This window comes from Penaeus monodon, chromosome 12 (assembly GCF_015228065.2).
Source record: "Penaeus monodon isolate SGIC_2016 chromosome 12, NSTDA_Pmon_1, whole genome shotgun sequence".
Lineage (NCBI taxonomy): Eukaryota > Metazoa > Arthropoda > Malacostraca > Decapoda > Penaeidae > Penaeus > Penaeus monodon.
The window spans coordinates 48,172,211-48,192,882 of record NC_051397.1 but is presented as its reverse complement, the minus strand read 5'-3'; the positions used below and the strand labels follow the sequence as shown (position 1 = coordinate 48,192,882).

At 46.4% G+C, this 20,672-nt stretch overlaps 1 protein-coding gene across 1 annotated transcript in view; it reads right to left on the bottom strand.

The window, feature by feature from the left end:
* Positions 1 to 13,394, bottom strand: part of LOC119579523 — a 99,814-nt gene extending 86,420 nt beyond the window's left edge. Inside the window, exon 1 of the mRNA XM_037927395.1 lies at positions 12,399 to 13,394. The gene's annotated coding sequence lies outside the window, so the exon portion shown is untranslated. The remainder of the gene's footprint in view (positions 1 to 12,398) is intronic.
* Positions 13,395 to 20,672: the final 7,278 nt, after the last annotated feature.

Below are 20,672 nucleotides of genomic sequence, written 5' to 3'. Positions count from 1 at the left end.
AGAGAACGAGGTGGGGGCAAGGGAGAAGGGAAGAGACGGGGCACGATACAGTAAAGAATGCATGAAGACGAAAAGTAGAAAGAAGAGGAGGGGAGGGGAAAACGAAGAAAGCACGAACGACATGGAAGAAAAGAGGAAGAGAAAGAGGGATACAAGGAGGAAGAAAGGAAAAAATAAGAGAAGGGGGAATGAGAGAAGGGAAGACGGTAGGAAGGAAGAACGAAGATAAGAGGTATGAATAAGATCGAGAGGTAGGAGTAGGGAAAGGGGAAGAAAAGAGGCAATCGAATAAAAAAGGAGTGAGGAAGGAAGTAAGGAGAACGAGGAAAGAGAAAGGAAGGAAGTCGGAAAGAAGGGGAATGGTATGGAGTAGAGGATTAAAGAAGAGGCAGAAGAAAGAAGGAGCGCATTGTCAGGGGAAAAGGGAAAAGAAAACGCGGAATAATAACAATAAAACCAACACCAACAACAATAAGAATATAACCTAAAAGAAACGAAGAAGCAACACGCTAAAGAACTGGAAGCAAAGAAGCAAAAGCTCAGCCAGAGGAACAAGAAATGGCAAAGGTGAGTGGAGACGCAAGTTAAGAATGAGACGAAGGCGGGCAGGGGAGGGAAACAGGGAGGGGGAGAAGGAGGAGGGAGGCAAGGAAGAATGAGAAGAAAATGAAGAGAAGTTCAAAAGTTAATAATGAGGGAAGAAGGACGACAAAAGGGGGTCGAGTACTGGCCGGTGCCTCCAGAGCTGAGCGTCCGCAGTACTTTATGGGGATAATGCTCGGCCTTGAGGCTATGGAAGTGGGCGGGGCTATGTCCAGTGTCAACCGGACGACACATTCGTAAAATGGATATCATTTACCTTTTCCATCGGTAGCTAAACGGCGTGTTCTTTTCCTTCAAGCAAAGGCGCTAGCACTTCATTATTTTGACTTGATTGGTGTGCATCCCGTGGCGATCACATTTCGAAATAAAAGATGACATCATTCCTTGCTCCCTTGCGAAGTTGACAGAACTCATCTATATTTATATATCTTCACACCCATTATATATTCGTCCTTACAGGTGACTCACCTGTAGACCCATGGGTGAATTTCTACCTGTCCTTCCCTCACCCCCCTCGGGTGGTCGTACCTGTACAATATCTACCATTTACACCCAGACAGGTGAGGCCTCTTGCCCCGCCCCTCGCCTTAGGATACTCGGCCTCTCCACTCACCTCACCCTCATCTCGCTTGTTCCTCATCTTCTGTGCCTATCCTATACTTTCTCATATTTTCTCCTCGACAGACTTCTTTTCCTCATTCCATGCTCTCGCGCATCGTACGCCTTCATCAATTTATTCCCATGTCACCTAAGCTCGAATCTCTTTCCTCACCTGCCGACGTCTCCAGCCACCTCGGCGCTAATCTACTCACACCTCGCACCACCTCATACCACAAAGGTGTAAAAAAAAAAAATACTACAATTCATTACAAAAAACTGTCATTATTCTCAAGGTATCATCATTAAAAAAAACTCGAATCCTGAAGTCACGTTTTCTGAGATCCTGACATTAAAGTATCATGAGCGACGGCACGGCAAGCCTTTGAATCCGAAGAAGGAGAACACTGTATTGGGTATTAGGGCCGGCACTGACTCTTCTTCCTTCTCTTTCTCCTTCCCCTTCCCCTTCCCCTTCCCCTTCCCCTTCCCCTCCTCCTCCTCCTCCAGGCCGGGATTTGAGCGACTCAAGAGAAACAGAATGCGGAGGGTGAAGCCCCTGGAAGACACGATAAAAACGCACTTCGGGGTTCATTGTCTTCGAGACACTACGAAGCCCTACGCATTCACTCCTCACTCCTTTACACACACACACACACACACACACACACACACACACACACACAACATACTCCTTCTAGAACAAAACGAGCCGACTTCCCAGAAGTGAAGTCCTGGCAATAGCAAATGCGAAAATACGAAGTCGGAATCTCAAAAGACTAAGCCCACGTCATACAAGTAGTTTACGAAGTCTAAAAAAAAAGAAGAAAAAAAAATACTAGTCAAAGTATAACCTTGGGTAGAAAGGGAGAGGAGGGGGGAGGGATCAGACAGCAAGAGTACTCGTACCTACAGATTCTACGTAATACGGACGTCATGCCACGCCCTCTCTACGTCACACCAAGTGTATGGGCGTATGGACATGGGGTTCGGTTGCGTCTGTTTGTGGAGAATGACGTCAAATACAAAAGCACTTTAAATAGTACTAGAATACGTGAGCCTGAATTAGAAAGTTGTTTATTTTGTCGTCAGTGTGAACTTTCGAAAAAACCATAATATTTAGCTTAGAAAGTGGACGATGATTCGCCAGAAATTGTTATATACACACAACGAATTAAACACCCATAAAGATACACAATTCAGTCTTGCCATCTGCAACGTATCAGTCGCCACCTGCTTTACTCACGGGCATCATCCAGCCGTCAATTCGAATCGCGTGCAACACCGCCCGAGCCAAACCACATGCGCCATACACAACTCGAAGGCCAGCGAAGCCAAAATATCCAGAGCTAGCCGCAAGAGGGATGTTCCTCATTTGCCTCCAGCGAGATTGACCAGAGCTAAGCAAACCCCTAATTTTACTGTTTCTTTTCATTGTCTCCAAATTTCATTCATTCGGACATGCCGGAGACGTGGCGTGTCGTCACGAGATCTTGGTCATCCACATACCAAGCCCCTCCCTCTCTAAGATATTCCCTCTCTCCTCCTGCCTCTTTCCATATCCTCTCTCTCTCTCTCTCTCTCTCTCTCTCTCTCTCTCTCTCTCTCTCTCTCTCTCTCTCTCTCTCTCTCTCTCTCTCCTTCCCTCAACCCCCCTCTCTCTCTCTTATCTTTCCATTCTCTGTTTCTCTCTCTCTCTCCCCCCCCCCCCCCTCTCTGTATTGCCTGAAAGTATTTTCATCAATACCGTCTTGTGTCATGACACCCTAAATAATACCTGCTACCATCATTAAGGCATCTCTCCCTCCTAAGATTGCTCCGTGCTCCAGGCTACATGCTCCGACTATGCCATACCTTCCTTTACAGTCTGTTTCGATTTCGTTTCTTTCTTTACCGTCCCTTGATAAGCAAGTATCAAACGTTTCTTGCCTCAATCATTGCAGTGCCAGTACATGTACTCAAATGCATTCCAAATCGAGGTATTTCCGCAGGTTTACTTCTTTTTGCTTACATCCTTGACCTTCGAGAACTCAAATTCATTCACCAAAGGTGTCTGTTTCTTAAGGATATTCGTTGTGCATCCATTGACAATGATCGGAATATCAAGCAAGGCAGGTGCGTTGCGTCATAAGGAATCAGAAAGCACACTTGCAGGGAGAGAGAGAGAGAGAGAGAGAGAGAGAGAGAGAGAGAGAGAGAGAGAGAGAGAGAGAGAGAGAGAGAGAGAGAGAGAGAGAGAGAGAGAGAGAGAGAGAGAGAGAGAGAGAGAGAGAGAGAGAGAGAGAGAGAGAATCTCATTTTCTCATATCACACCCAAATCTGTGTCTACCTGTCGTTACCACAGTCTCCTTCTTCTGTGTGGTTGCCGTTTGGTCGGTGCGTGTTCGAAGCGAGCGGCTGCCACCAGTACTGCCTGGGGTCGACATGCCAGACAGTGAGTGTCACTCGTTGGGCAGCCGCGGTGGGCGACATCGCGACAAACAAGGCCTGCTGCCTCCTAGTACGCTGCAGCTGAAGAATCTCTCTGAGTCTCCACGCATCAGACGTCGTCGTGGCATTCCTGGGAGTCAGCGGGGAAGAATTTCCGACTGGGTTTGTAGCCGTTGGAGGCGAGGGTTCAAGCGAGAACAATAAGGACACCTTGAATATTCCTCTTGCTTGCAGAGGAGCGAAAAGGAAAGAAAGAAGAAAAGGGATAAGCAGGAATAATCAGTCTGTGGTGACCTTTCGCATTTTTACGCTATTCGCGAGAGATTTGCTCTTCGTACAGATTTCAGAGATCTGACTCGCCGGCCATAAATTAGCCAAATTATATTCCCATTTCTTGCGTCTACGTCATACCCCTTCCCCCCTAACACATCCTGAATGACTGGCAGTGATTTGAGATTTCACTGCACAGTTCACGGAGGTCAACCGAGGCCGCTCACACGTCCCAACAACAGAATCCCGCGGAGTCACATTCCAAACCGGTCGTCATCTTCACCATCATCATCACTATCACCTCCGAGCAAACTGCGCGACGCCTAGATTCACCATCACGCAGTTATCTCCCATTTGGAGTATGAAGAAGGTAGGAGTAAGCAAAGAACGACCAGAAATCCGGCATCCACCGCCAGCATCACTCCTGTATTCTTAGAGAGTCATTTCTACAGCCCCGCCCACTGGAGGAAAGGCGGGAGGAGTGAGGTATGAAAGGCGGAGGGAAAAAGAAGGAGGAAGAGAAGGGGGGATGGGAGAAAGGGAGAGGGGAAGTGGGAGAAGCAGGCGGGGACACGGAGGTCAGGTATCGAGTGTGCAACGAAGACGGGAGGAAGCGTGACGGCCTCCCAGTGACCTGCACCCGTCACCCTGATTCGTCACCTCTCGACGCTAATGACCCGTAAATGAAGTGACCAAGGATAATGAGGATTCCTGTGTCACTCCTTCGTCCGAGAAAATCCCAAAGGGGGGGGGGGCGAAGTCAATGATAGGAGTCACGCCCTTATCTGGACTTAATCCTTTTTTGAAAATTAGCCACGCATCATTATAAGTCTTGCTTTCTTCGACTTCTAGGTTTACGTCGATCATGCCTGACTGGCCAAAAAAAGGCATATAGATAACAGCAATTTATACGATAAGGAGAATAGAGATAAACAAGTCATTCACTCCAAATAGACCCGAAAACGATTATCTATAATTTGCCATCTGCTCATAATCTTAATACCACACTGCCATCTACAAAACAATGCTCAAACCCCCCACCCGTGGCGTATGGAACCCCACCCCTAAACTCTTTTCTTAAAAGTCGACCCACCCTCTCTGCCTTTTTTTTCCCTTGAAATGAGTAATTAAATCATTATTCCCGCTCGCCCCTCATTATTTTAAGTTTTGCCCCGTGAAAACATCTCGGACCGCCCGAACGAGGAATAAAGAGCGTCCAAACCCATAATAAAATCGTAAATTCTCAATTAGTTTTCGGCGAGGTCTTGGGAGAACGACGGCGTGAGTGAAGTCTTGAACAGAGATGAATATAACAAGCTTAAGAGAATAGAAAATTAAGATTCGAATTTTATAACGATAAACAGATGCATATTTATGGACGCGTTTCAGCTGTAACGAAACCCAAAATTATTATCAATGTTACTGATTGTCGCAGTGGCGATCTTAAAACAGGTATATCAGTTTAATTTTACTGCAGCGGCAATAATATTCATACCAATAACAAACAGCAATGACAAGAAAGTAATCAGGTAAAAACTGCCAATTCGGACATCGATCTACCACAGGTGAATTGCAAGACTTACGCGAAGGACAATATAAAACGAAATATAAATCTAAAGCAAAACAGATAAAAAACGCCATAACACACAATTAACCTGCTCACTACACGCAGTGTAAAAATAAAACTACACGTATGACTTCTTTTGACCACACACACACGCACATACATCTCCTTGTGCATACTTCTAAGTGAAACAATTGCATGTTTCGTCTGTGTATATATTCAGCTTTCTACAACGACGCATTGTATCCAACTATTAACCGTTCCTTTATTCTAACATTAACTTTGAGAACTCTATCGTCCTCTATTTTGCGCACCCCTCAATATTTTACCAAAATAACCCTTCTAACATTTCCTAGACGATTAATAACAATTAAATCTGCCTAAATAACTACCCTCGTGACCTTAATGTCTCTATAACGATCTTATCTTCTGACCTTAATATGGGATCGGGATGCTTATTAAGCCTCCCCCCCCTCCCCTTTTCCACCCCTGAGAGTGAATATATTTTGAAACAATAGTTCACGAATGGATTGTTAATGACATGAGAGCCATAATATTCAAAGACGCGCGTGTGTGAAGAATTCCGCGATCTTAATAAAGCGAGCACCGCCAGCCAAGGCTTACTTTGGTCATTAGGCGAGGTAATTAGGGCACTGACTGAACGCCGTAGCAAGTAATTACGTCGCAGACTAATCCAGGGCTCATCTTGGCACTGGTCCAGCCTACGAGAAGAATTCGGGCCACGCCGCGGAAAAGCAAAGCGGGTCGGGTATCTTTCTCTTTCGGTGTCTGTCTATCTTCCTCTCCCCTTTTTCTACTCTTCCCCCCCCCCTTTCTCTGTCTGTCTGTCTGTCTGTCTGTCTGTCTGTCTCTCTCTCTCTCTCTCTCCCCATCTCTCACTCTTTCTCAGTTCCTCCGCCTCCCGGATAGACTACTCCCTCCCGTTCCTCGTCCATCTATCCGTCCCTCCGTCCGTCGGTTTACGGGAATGTACGGTGACCGTTCTCTGTCCCGCGGTGAATTCCATCGCCTAGACTCCGGCCGAGTAGCCGCCTGCGATTCGCAGCCAATCAGAACTGGCTGCCGGTAGCGAGGCGAGTTCTAATTGGTCCCCGGGAGGAGGAACTCATATACTCTATGGATTACGAATACTAAATTATAATTATCATCTCGAAGACTATCGGCGAAGACCTCGGGCGCTGCGAGCTTGTAGCTGCTGCCAACACGATAGCTGTTTATTTGCGTCCTCACACATACAAATTCAATGCGAAGAAAGCTGATTACGAGTCAGGGCGGCCGCATCACAGATTTCCTTCCCACCAAAAGTGTCGGAGAAACAGCAAGTACTTGCGCGTGTCGAGAGATAGAAATGAGCCGATGCGTATGTCAGCGAAGTATGCAAGTGTGAAGAGAAAAGTATTTAGTAAGTAAGGTATGTCACTGTGGGCCACGCTTGCTCCTTACGTAAAGCTGCGATTGCGAATTTTCTATAAAAAAAGAATAAAATAAATTGCACTGAGAATAATGAGGATACTAAATTAAATAATAAACAAACCTTTGGTCTATAAAAGTCCAGTATTCAAAATTCGATTTGTTTCGAAATTGAAATGATTGGCAAAATGAAAAATTGTTTTCTGTGTATAAATTGCAATACTTTTACATTATGATCTAACAGATAAAAGCACAAAACAAATAACATTCTAAGCAAATCAAATAGATAAAACCTAATCTCCTATCCAATTTTTTTTCTTAATACACTATAAAACTCTTCGGCAGACTCAAGTCCGTTCTACAATCAATAGGAAATACACGGCATTCAACAGTCCAACCGAAATACATTACGTCCAATGGCCCAATGGATCATGTACCGAGTAACGCAACCGCTTCTTAATATGGGCACCGGGGTTACTGAAGGGTCGTTGGACGCAGGTGGTTGGTGTTATTTGTCGGGGCAGCGGGTCGGCGGTTGGCAACACGCCTTGCAGTCAAGAGAAAAAGAAAAAAAAGAAGAAAAAGAAAGAGAGAACAACTTGACATGTCATCTAACAACTCCTCGACCTCAAAACGACATTTACCTCCCTCCCCCCCTCCCCGGGCCGTCCTCCTCCTCCTCTCCCTCTCTCGACCTAGCTAGGCAACCCTGGACGCCCGAAACCTGCTGACCAAAGCCAAGTGTTTCATGAACTGCGCCCATATCAGCGCAAGAAGTTCAGAAGGATCACGGACGAGAGTCTTGTTGTTATCTTAACCACGACTCGCTTATCTGACCCCCGCCTCCTAGGTTATCTAACTGCATTCGCTATCGTGAGCAGACCGCAAGTCGCCCGGACGAGGTGCTGACCCTCTCTCCTCCTCTTGATAAGTTTCTCGGCGCACACACATAAACACGGATACACACAAACATACATACACCCTGCACATATACACCCGGCCTGGCAACTATCTGCCCCTCGAGTTGTGTGCCAAAACCTCTCTTAATTATTGCATTTTCAAAACGCAAACGGCGGGGGGAAAACGTAACAAAAATTAAAAAAGAAAGAAAGAAAAAAAATCTTGAAACTAGGGTGAAATATTTGAAACTTTTCCCGACCGTTACACATGTCGCACCACCCGAGGGCAGTGTTTCGAAACCCCGCGCTTCGTTTCCAGTCGCATAATCGAGTATTTTCAAGTTTACGACCACTGAAATGGCAGCAAAAATAATTCAGGCCGACATGCAAACACACACTCAAATAATAACAACACAGAATACAAGCCAGAATGTCCCCGAAATGCCGATTCATTTCAGAAATAGCTTAGGAAGAAAAATCAGTTGCATGACAAAATATATAGAAATGTTTTTCTCTTTGATTCTTTTTTTTTTCCCTTTCAATCTGTACTTGAAGCCTTCTTAGAAACGTCTTGACATGCAGTACCAATGAGAAAAAAAACTGCCCCAGGAAATAATAAAAAAAAATACGTTACTATGAATACGGGTATCGCGAACAGCTACCAGGGCTTCGCACACGCACACACAGAAAGGCATGCGACATCTGCAACGTCCGAGAGATGGGGAAAAAAAAACACTACCAGTCAACATTCTTTGACCTAACTCGGAGGGTCAAGATGCTTCGCTCCTACTGACCAGTCGTTGCTACTACTGACATGCCACTGCTCTGCAACAAACAAAGAAACCAACAAAACCCCCAAAGCAGAAACATTCATACGGATAATACGTGTCCGTCCGCATGGCGTACTCAGCAGGTACTGAGGCCATTAAAGCAATTAAGGTTATCGAAGGTTCAATACTGTGCTTACTACACCATAACAAAAGTTGCTGGGTGAGGCGATCGGGTTCCAAGTCAGTGCTGAGCGAAACGCGAGAGTAATCACCGAGAGAAAAATAAATGAGAGAGAGAGAGAGAGAGAGAGAGAGAGAGAGAGAGAGAGAGAGAGAGAGAGAGAGAGAGAGAGAGAGAGAGAGAGAGAGAGAGATCTGTTTTGATAAATTTAATACGTCCAGTGGACGGCAAACAATTTTACAGAGAAGTACAAAAGGTGCATAACCGTGTCTCACAGGGCAGAGAGAGAGAGAGAGAGAGAGAGAGAGAGAGAGAGAGAGAGAGAGAGAGAGAGAGAGAGAGAGAAACACACAAACACACACACACACACACACACACATAGCTTTCTTCTTACATACATTGTCTTGGTGATTTTATGCGCGAAACCCTGTGTTATAAACGTAAATGTTTATACGACCGGGATAATAAAGTTATTGGCAGTGCGCTGACCGGGGTAAGCTGGATTATAAAATGGTCGTATTTGCATGTGTTCTTACGAATGTGCACGTATGTTCCATGCGCACATTAATGAGTTACAGCAAACACACACACACACACACACACACACACACACACACACACACACACACACAGAAACAAACACACACACACACACACACAAACAAACACACACACACAAACAAACACACACACACAGAAACGCTGGATATCAAGGCTGCACTCGGCATATCATGATGCAACAAGGATTCAGCAAAACCAGCATCGAAGACCAAGCATGGACACGGCGTTGGCAGGGATCCACGTCCTCTTGCTTAACACTTGAGAATGAATGAAGTGTGAGCCAACTTCCGCCTTGCGCGCGTATCCTCCGGTCGCTAAGTTATATACACACATGTAGACATACATACACAAACAGTCACAAACAGAGCGAGCGAGCGAGCGAGCGAGCGAGCGAGAGAGAGAGAAGGAAGGAGGGAGTTAGCGAGTTAAGGAGGGAGGGAGGGAGGGAGGGAGGGAGGGAAGGAGAGAGAGAGAGAGAGAGAGAGAGAGAGAGAGAGAGAGAGAGAGAGAGAGAGAGAGAGAGAGAGGAGAGATGCGCACGCGCACACACACACACACACACACACACACACACACACACACACACACACACACACACACACACACACACACACACACACACACGAAGACCTGTCACTCAAGGTCAACGCCAACCTACTTAAGACGCAATATTTCATCAGTGAACTAGGTCTCCCCGAGGCAGTACATCTCAATAACAAAAAGAAGTGAACATCAGAGACAATCACGATCTGCAACACGCAATCAAGCCCGGCGAGGATGTTCAACAGCCACTGAACAATGCACACTCGCTGCGGCATCCTGGAAAGTCTCAAGAGAAGCTTGGAGACGATAGTGAGAACAAGAGCGAGACGATAATCCACAAGGCAAACGAGGCCGGGCTTCACTACCAACACTAACTGCAATAATGAAAATTATAAAACGTGGGCCTAAAGAACTAGCAACATTATAAATCCACGAGGGAAATATAATAATATATTTAAATATAAAAAGTATAACATATAAAATCATGCCAATTTTTTTTAACACAAATTTTCAATCCCTCGCCAATCTTCACTCACGCCCCACATCCCCTAACTTTAAAAAAAAAACGAGAGAATTAAGAATATAGAGAAAAAATCCAGAACATCCAGGAAAACACTCCAAAAAAGTCTTAATGTGATCTTCAATTTCATGGCAGCACGCGTCCATGTGCGTGCGTGGACATCAGCGTGAGGTTCTTGCCTTCCCTGGCCAATTTCGGTGTCGATCAATCGCACGCTTCTCTTGCCCTACTCCGAGACGCGTGTGCGTGCAAAGTCTTTGTGTGCGTGTGTGTGCGGAAGAGAGGGAGAGGGAGAGGGAGAGGGAGGGACGGGTGAGGGAGAGGGAGAACGAGGGAGGGGTGAGGGAGAGGAAGAGGGGAGAGGGAGGCAGGGAGAAGACGGGAAGAGCGGGAAGCAGGGAGTTAGAGGGAAAAGGACAGAGGACGATGGTGTATTAGCGTATGTGCGTATCTGAACTTGTTTGGGGTTTAGTACCCATTCACAAATCCGTTACAACCAGACGCATCTTCTGCAATGTACTTGGAGTGCAGAGGAAAATCCAATGTCAAGAATTCGAAAAGAATGAATTCTTTCTCCGTTGAATTCAGAAGGCAATTGTTCATTGTAGGCGATCTAAATCTTAAAGTATTACGTACAATATGCAGAGTAGGGAAGAGGAGAACCGAGGAAATGTATTTCCTGCACAAATCGATATCAAATTTCTATTCCTAAATTACTGGGGCATCCACAAACAAATAATAATAAAAAGACAAATTACAAACTGCAACCATGTCCAGCCGTCACAAGCTCGACACCTGTACAGAGGCGTGACGGCCAGGGGGGCCCTTTACCTCACGCCCCCGACACTGTCCTCCTCATCAGCAACCAAAAAGTTCGTTATTATCCATCCGTTGGCCTGGGATGTGGGATGGGGGGAGGGGAGGAGGTAGGGTTTGGGGGGTGAAGGGAGGCTGAGCGTCTAGGAGTTGATGGCTTGCGTCTGGCCGCTCCCTCACCAGGAAGTACCCAAGCCTACTAGAACAATCGCTTCAGAATATATAAAGCCGACGATTCGTTAATGTGTATTTTTCATACATGGATTGCTTAAGTCTTTGTTCAAACACAAGACAGCCGGAAGCATCACGGGAATTTATCTTTTCCTTCCAGCACCTCCTTGTCTGCAGAATACTCGATCTTCCACTGTAACCTTGGATCTAGAAATTTCCATTTAAACCGGCCGGATGTGTGCCCACCCTCGATTCATCTCGGGAACAGCATCCACACACAAGCATCCTTTTCATTCCACCTCCCGCTCGAACAGCAGTTTCTACGTAGACGATTAAACAGGAATCGTCGTTCCGGAATAAGCCTGTTACGGAGCGAGCGTGCGAGTGTCCGGCGGGGAGGGCGGGCTCGAGAGGGAGGGATGGAGGGAGTGAGGGAGGGAGGGACGGAGGGGGGATGGGGTGTGGGGGTGGGAGGGAAGGGGGGGGGCGGTGGGGCAGCGTGTCCCTCAGAGCGGCCGATTCAAGGTACTTACAGTTACTACCTGAGGGTCATATACGAGTGAACCTACCACTAAATTCCTACCACCAGAGATAGAGGAAGAGAAAGAGAGAGAGAGAGAAGAGAGAGAGAGAGAGAGAGAGAGAGAGAGAGGAGAGAGAGAGAGAGGAGAGAGGAGAGAGAGGGGAGAGAGAGAGGAGAGAGAGAGAGAGAGAGAGAGGAGAGAGAGAGAGAGGAGAGAGAGAGAGAGAGAGAGAGAGAGAGAGAGAGAGAGCGAGAGAGAGAGAGAGAGAGAGAGAGAGAGAGAGAGAGAGAGAGAGAGAGAGAGAGAGAGAGAGAGAGAGAGAGAGAGAGAGAGAGAGAGATAACTTGGAATTATCAGTTAACAGGTGATGTCAGAATTGAATAGCGTTTACGGTTGTGTCTTTGGTTGGTCTCTGATGACACTTGCGGACCAAATACATACTTTTAAATTTCTGAGCCTATTCTTGTCAAATTTGGGAATATTTTTCGAACAATGAACAAGCTGTATATTTGTCTTACCTTTTGTCGTGACCCTGTGATAGCTGGCGTTAAGAGAGTAAAGTAATCCAGATGCCAAACAGAAGACACACCAGTAATTAGCACTTCACTATTTCATGCGGCCTTGAGTTAATCACTTCGTATTTCCAATCACAATATGCAATCTTTTATGACAATCAAGTTTCACGTTTTTATAAGGAAGTCGATAAACAGAACGTAACAATTTCACAGCGATCGCAAAACAAAACAAATATTCGATAAGGATTCACTCGTTTCAGACTGACGACCGCTCGCGCGGCCCAGGTGATGTCGTCGGTGTGTCGGGCACGAGACCTGCAAGATCAGGTGCACTGTCGACGTTGCAAAAGCTCCTCGCTCGTCGTCAGCTTGCCCGGCACTGTGGCAGGCGGTGTCTCACGCCCTGGCGACCACCACCACCTGCTTCAGTCCCCGACGCCCTCGTCACCTGCGGGGCTTCGTCCTTTCCTTACACGAATGACGTCGTCTTCAACGCCCGGGCTGGGGCTTCGGCTCACGTACTTGTTCGTGATACTTTAAGAATGAAACTATTTTTACTGTTCACGCACTACCGTGTCGCCCGACTTCACTGACAGCTGCCTTTTCCGTGAATAGTCACAGCGAATACACGCAAATGTACTGAACTGTAACTAACAGTGTCAGGGCCAGAGCTTGGCACTAAGGCCTCTGTATCGGATCACTATTGATATCCACAGTGCCACTCATCCGATGACAATCCGAGGGGGAAAAGTCACCACTGTATCCATTCAGTATTTTCGGTCGTGTTTACGTAATCATCGATACTCGTCACAATGTCGTTTACATTTCCAAAAGCACACAGGAGTCGGCGGTGCGCCTCTTCGTCAAGTCGCAACAAAACAAATCCAGGATAATCCACGAGCGAGGCGTGCGGAAGGCCTCGTGATCGACCCTGTACGCCACGATCGGATATACGCGGAGCGCGTTCACTCCGTCCCAGAGTCCCGCGAGGAATGAGCGGTGTGGGCCAGGCGGGTGCCTCCCCCTCCAGCCCACCTCCGCCACCACGACGGACGGAATATCTGCCCAGCGCCCCTCCTCCTTCAGGCGAGCCGCTCTCGCGTTTCTGATCCGTCTTCCAAACTCATGGAATCTCAAGCCATCAACTTGCCACCGCCCTAAGTGCCTGCACCAGATATAATCGAGAGGAGGCAGTCCCGGAGGCAGCGACACTAGGCATCCCGCGCCGTCCCCGTGAGCCCGGCTGCCCCAGGCACCGACCTCGCCGCCGCGGCCCACGACGAGCGGCCTTTATGGCACCGCTACCCATCCAGCGCCCACACAACAACACTGACACCAGCCCGCCTACTTACACGGGCTTACGGTACCTGTAGTCCACCGCCCGAAAGCACACTAACAAAATAATATATAAAGGTTGGAGCGACATCGCAGTTGAATATGATATAATCCTCATCTCATAAATTCAGGCACCAGACAAGGCTGCCTTCTAGATTGCAGTGCAGTCAAGATATACTGATATGGGGAGTCTTCATTTGGACCACAGGCAAAAGGAAAATTCATGAGTCTATATACACAGAGTGATATATATATATATATATATATATATATATATATATATATATAAATATATATAATATACATATACATATATATATATATATATATATATATATATATACATATAGATATATATAAATATATATATAATATAATATATATATATATATATATATATATATAATATATATATATATATAATATATATATATAATATATATATAATATTATAATATATAGTATAATATATAAAGATAATAAAATAATATCGATAAACAGAACGTAACAATTCACACACACACACACACACACACACACACACACACACACACACACACACATATATATATATATATATATAATATATATATATATATATATATATATATTGTATACATACATATGTATATATATAATGTATGTATGTATGTATGTATGTATGTATGTATGTATGTATGTATGTATGTGTGTGTATGAGTGAGTGATTAAGTGAGTGAGTGTGTAAATGAATGAGTGTGTGTGTGTGTGTGTGTGTGTGTGTGTGTGTGTGTGTGTGTGTGTGTGTGTGTGTGTGTGTGTGTGTGTGTGTGTGTGTGTGTGTGTGTGTATGTGTGTGTGTGTGTATGTGTGTGTGTGGGTGTGTGTGTGCGTGTGCGCTTATGTGCGTGTGTGTGTGCGTGTGCGCTTATGTGTGTGTGTGTGTGTCTGCGTATGCAAATACCTGCGTGGTCTCTTCGGTCCCGTAAAACAGCTAAATATAAACCAGAAGAACGGCAAAAAAAGAAAAGAAAATAATACAGAAGAAAAAGGGACCAATAAACAGGAGAAGGAAGAGACAATGAGTGATGAAGAGGGGGCTATATGGGTCGAGAGAGAGAGAGAGAGAGGAAAGGAGAGGATGCGGCGACATGCGGGTGGTCGAACGACCCTGAGGGATAACGGCTTAAGCCTCGTCCTAGCACTCTGCTATCTTACCATAGTCTTTTCTCCATTCGCCATTCTGCTACAATATCATCATCGTTATTGCTTCAAAATTCTATTTCTCCTTCTGCGTTGTTCTTCCTCTCACCCTAATCTTTTTTTCTCGATTTAATATACTGCTCTTACATCATCATCATATTCATCACCTTTATTACTTCAGACTCGCATCACGCGTTCTAGTGCTGTACTCTGTTTCATCATTTTCTTTTTCCCTTTTCGTCATACCGCTTTTTCGTTATCATCATCATGTTCATTATTTCAGACTTGCTGCCCTAAATCACTTCTGATCTATCAGACTTCATAATTTATTTTCGCCATCGTGCATGACATTAATGTTCACAAACGCATCATCTTTATTTATCTATTTATTTGTTCTCATCTTTCCCGTTTTCTTTTCCACCACCATCATCATCGCCCATCCCTTGCACATCACTTTCGTTCTCCTTACGCCTGTCTCTCCGCCATTAACGAACTCCCCGCGATTCGTGTCTCAACCTCTAAATTCGTTAACAAACATTAACGCATTTTTTTGTATTCAGTTACTACCTACTGAAGGTCCGAAAATCTGGATCATCTAGTTGCGAGTCAGTTAAGGATGAATAGAATCTCTTCCGCTTAATTGTGAGTCATGCGATGTTTTCATGTCGCTGTGACGTCACGCAACTTCCAGCACCACTTCCAGGCAGCCGAAAGGTCAAGAGAAAAGAGCTAGAGAGACACGTTTCGTGACGAGGTCCAAGGTGGATGAGGTCGGCTTCATGGAAGGGATTCATGGCAGTACTAGGTCGCATACCCCCCCCCCCCCACCACCACCACCACCACCTCCACACACACACACACACACAGAAAGAGAGAGAGAGAGAGAGAGAGAGAGAGAGAGAGAGAGAGAGAGAGAGAGAGAGAGAGAGAGAGAGAGAGAGAGAGAGATTTAAGCCATTGGAAATAGCATGCAAGGGAAAGGGAGGAGGAAGATCGAGAGAGAGATTAAAGATATAAAGATGAAAATTTGAGAGAGAAAAATAAAGACGCGAGATGAACAGCCTAGGACGGAGCGTGGCGTAGCACCAGGATTCGCTGAGGGGGCAAAGGCGTCCGAGAAAAGTCCTACGTCGCCCCTATGATCGGGCGGGTGGCGAGGCTCCGCCCTTTATCAATCGCATCAAACTCGCCCGTGCTTTTTTCCCCTCCCGAGCACGCCCAACAATAAGCTGGAGGGAAGCTCCCGCTAGTCATCTTCTGTTCCTTTCCAGGAACACCCTTTGTCTCGGCTCATATGGGCGGGCTTTCCGCGGCGGGGAATCTAAAAGCCTATTATCAACTTTACACGGAAAACAAAGAAAAAAATTTACAGTAAAAGATGACCAAGAGAAGCCTACGAGTCTCCAGGGCAGACGACACGAACATTGTAGCCGGCAAGAGCACGCGGGCGGCTAGGTATGCAAGCCATGCCGCCCGCGACACTCGCTGCTCCATACACAAGGTCGAACGTCCGGGGAGACGCGCAGAACACGAGGGGGAGAGGGGGAGGGGAGATGGAGGGAGATGGGCTGGTGTGGGGGAAAGAAAGGCGTGGAGAGGCCGCCAGGACAGGTGAGAAGGGCAGGTGTGCAGACGGAGTACGCACGCGTACACTCTACACACTCTACACACACACACACACACACACACACACACACACACTCAAATGCAGTGTGGCAAAGCACGTAAACTGGAGTACACAAAGATACTAAAGGCTGAGACATTCACACACGCACAGAGGCGGAAAAGGGAACCTCAATTCTAAGGATATGTAACACACACACACACACACACACACACACACACACACACACACACACACACACACACACACACACACACACACACACCATACACCCACAGCTAAACAGTCGCACAAACACACACGCAAACCTCTCGCACAAACACACCGACACCCACCCTCCCTATGACCAGCGATAAAAAAGCGAAGTGGAGCATCTCCGCCGCGCCAGGTATGCTCCCCTGGATTGATGCAACGCCGCCCGGTCCCAAGAGCAACGCGAGGCATTCCAGCTTCCCCGAAATAAATAAATGCATGAGTAAATAGCAAAGGACGATAATCACAATAATGGCATTTGGAATAAAAGAAATACAAGTGGAAACGAAAGTAACATAAATGAACTTAAGCTAAAATGTAAAAAAAAAATATGTAAAAGCTGTCTCGAAATAAAGTGTTAAACAGTGTTATATCCTTGAGTACAAAACGATCGGTAAGAGTGTTCCATAAATAACCAATGAACAAAATGAAAAACAAATCAGCTTCTGGAGAGCAATTCCGGAGGATACAGAAAAATACAAAATCAACAACGATGCCATCGAATACACATCACACTACATGTACTGTAAAAGTTCACACCTTCCGTGCAGCCGTCAAGGATTCGAGGGTGCTAACACTGCCTAAATTCTTATTACGCAAGTGCTAAGTCGCGGCGTAATCCCAGAGTCACACCAGGGGCCTTGGCATACCTGTCACCAGCTATAATCAACGAGGTGTACTTGCGTTGTCACTGGCCCCGCATACCAGAGGCTCTGTTGTAAGTACAACTGTACATTCACTGCATTAACGACAACTACGCCGAAACAACAAATGCACACGTTCAACGAAAAAACATGTTAATAAGTTTCAGATATATCTGTTTTTGCAATTTATCTATATCCACCGGGACAGTCTGCTAAGCCCATTGAACTGTTGGTATGTTATACATACAAGTACAAACAAAACTAGTTTGAAAATAATTAAAAATCCTACCCATTTTCTTATATAAAAGTAGCGTATATCAACTATTTGCTACGTTTTAGTAAGTTCAGAGCTGACCTGGTATTTCCTACGTTATCGTAACAACCAATACATTACGCCTATCGCGATAATAACTGTGACGGAGAAAATGATGAATCGCGCCTATCTCTATACTGCAGGAGGCCCGCGCTGCAGCACAGTGGTGCACTTTGCACGATGCTTCTTTGGTGCGTGTGGCATCTCCCAACCTCCTCCACACCCTTGTCCCGCGAGTGCCGTCGTGTGGGGTGTCCTCTCGTCCTCCGCTCGGGTCCCTCCCACACCTCGGGGAAGGAGGGGCGCTGCAGCCGATATGGGCCACACAGGAAGAAGGGATTGCATTTTGGTTCCCCTATTTATGCTATCACATGAAGCACGACTGCTTGTCCTTCAGTTTGTACAGCACGAGGTATTTCCTCCTCCGGCGAAATCTCTCGCTCAGCCTAATGTTGTGTGAGTTTCTTCAGAATCAAACACTCTAAAACCTGACGTAGAATGTATACCGATAGTTATACCCTATTCTCTGAGGCTCAGAGGTCCCCCCGACCGTCTTCTGGGCATATCAAGCCCCTCCTCTTGCCCTCCCCCCTCCGCCCCCCCTCGCCTACTACATCATATCCTGACCCGGGGCCACAACCGGCTCAGGCTCCGCCCCTCCGAGGCCCTGCAACCCCCTCCCCTTCCCCCCAGCGCCACTATAACAGGAATGTGTGTTGCAACATGGCCAGTCGTGGGCCGTGTGATGCAAGCCGTTAGTGAATGGTAAGCTGGAATGCGTCGCCGCCATGAAGCCGACCAAATCACCCATTAATTGTTCAAGCACCCGAGCGTTTCACACCACCAATGGTGCGACTTGATACCTGCCACGGCGCGCGGGTAGCTAGTGATAGCTATCCTACACCTGGATAACGATAGCATGACGTCCGGAGTATAAACACCGTCACTACCTAAATGGCGACAATGTTACTACACCTGTAGGCAAGCGCATCCATTTCGCAAACAGTGCCAGATAAAAGCGAAACATTCCTTGCATGAAAATGATGAACACAACAGAATGATCAAACGAATACCATGCATATGCCGACCAAAGCATACACACACACACACATACAAATATACACATTCAAATCCAGCTTCCCATCGCGGTGACCTAAACCTCGCATGACCTACCAGTGAAAGTAACTCCGGCTGTAATGTTCTTCTGGCTGAGAACTGCCCCTTCGCCCTCGCCCTCAGACAGCCTGACCCAACTCCTGTGACCTCCAGGTGCACGCGAACCTCTGGATGACCTTTTCCCTCTGACACACAGGTGCGTTGCAGAGGCGCACCTGTGTGTTCATATAACGCACCGACACAAGATCTCTGGGTGTGTCCGCGAGCCGCGTGGAAAGCTCATCAAATGGGCATACGTTCAGGTGACTTGCAGTTAAGATGTGCAAGGGGAAAAAAAAGTTAAAATGCCGACGCGACTGGTGAGCGGCGGAGGCACACGTCACATCAGTCTGTGATCGATGCCCGCCCTGAACTTGAGCAACATTCGACATGCTTTTACCATTAGCCAAGTGTACACATCATGCAGCATCTAAACACACAGGCGGCGTCTGGACGGTGTGTACCCAGCAGGCTGTGTATAGGGCGGTCACCAGAGGCACCACTAGACCTTGACGGGCTGCCAACGTTCGCCACTCATTCTCGCACATTCCATTCACACTACAGTCGTCTGAGGTGAGTGCGTCTTCGAGGCAGACCGGATGCTGCTTCAGAGGAAGCAACAACACGGGGCTGCTAGCGCTGTAGACCATTTATGAGACGATTCGGTGTGGAGAATACAAAAACATAAAATTCATGTCTGGAAACCACACGCCACTTTGAATTCTGTGAATGAGGGGTTGCACGTGTTCTGCTGAACATGGGCTGCTCCAGGAATGTTCCAGTGATTCCCCAAGGCCGAAGACCAGGGTGTATGGGGCACCACGAAGTACGCTCGTATCAAATTATACCAATGTGATGGTAATTTCCCTATCCCTGAAATGATGTCAACTACAATAAAGAATCGCTTGCCAATTTAAAAAAATGAAAAGGTCGTCATTGTCTAATAGGTCGGGAAATGTACATAACCAACATCGTCCTTAAATTCCTATTGTCAAGAGTCCTGCATGAGCGATTTCGCCACAAAAGACGGAACCTCGAAGAATCTTAAGGAAGTCCTAAGGCTCTCGAAGTTCCAGGAAGACACATCCTCCCTTGGCCCTCCGCCCCTCGCAGACGCTGCAAAGGACTCCCTCCTAAAAGGCTAAACACGCAGAATACACTTACATAAGACTCGCTCCGTGGCACTTAAAGCAACACCTGAGGAATTAGCCAAGAGAAATATTGGCGCACTAACCACAGGGTACAGAGACCAACGCAGGACCTCCGCGGGAACGCCTTAATTGTGATATGTTGCAACAAAACAACCTCGTCGCTTTCGCAGAAACGGTTTCAAACATCTTGTGCGGAAAACTACATCTTATTTTCTAATAAGGGGTCTTTAAAAATATACATATACGAGAGTAAAGAATCAAAGATAAGGGAGGGTGCTGATAGACCAGATAGTGGATGAGAGGACAAGAATAAATTGAAAGACAGAAACAGAGTGAGAGAAGTAAAAGGAGAGAAGGGAAGAAAATGAGGAAGAGAGAGAGAGAGAGAGAGAAATTGATAAATCGATAAATAAAAAGAACCCGAGAAATAAAAAAATAACAACCCAAACCAACCACTCCCCCAGCATCTGTCTTTACATAATCTCAAAAACAAGGGTATCTCGACCAAAACGCCGATCTCACGTTACACCGCATCCTATCCTGCTCTGAGCCCGAGCGTCGGATGAAGGATAGTAGGATGAAGGAAGGAAGACTTAGGATGAATAGAGGATGAAGGGCAGA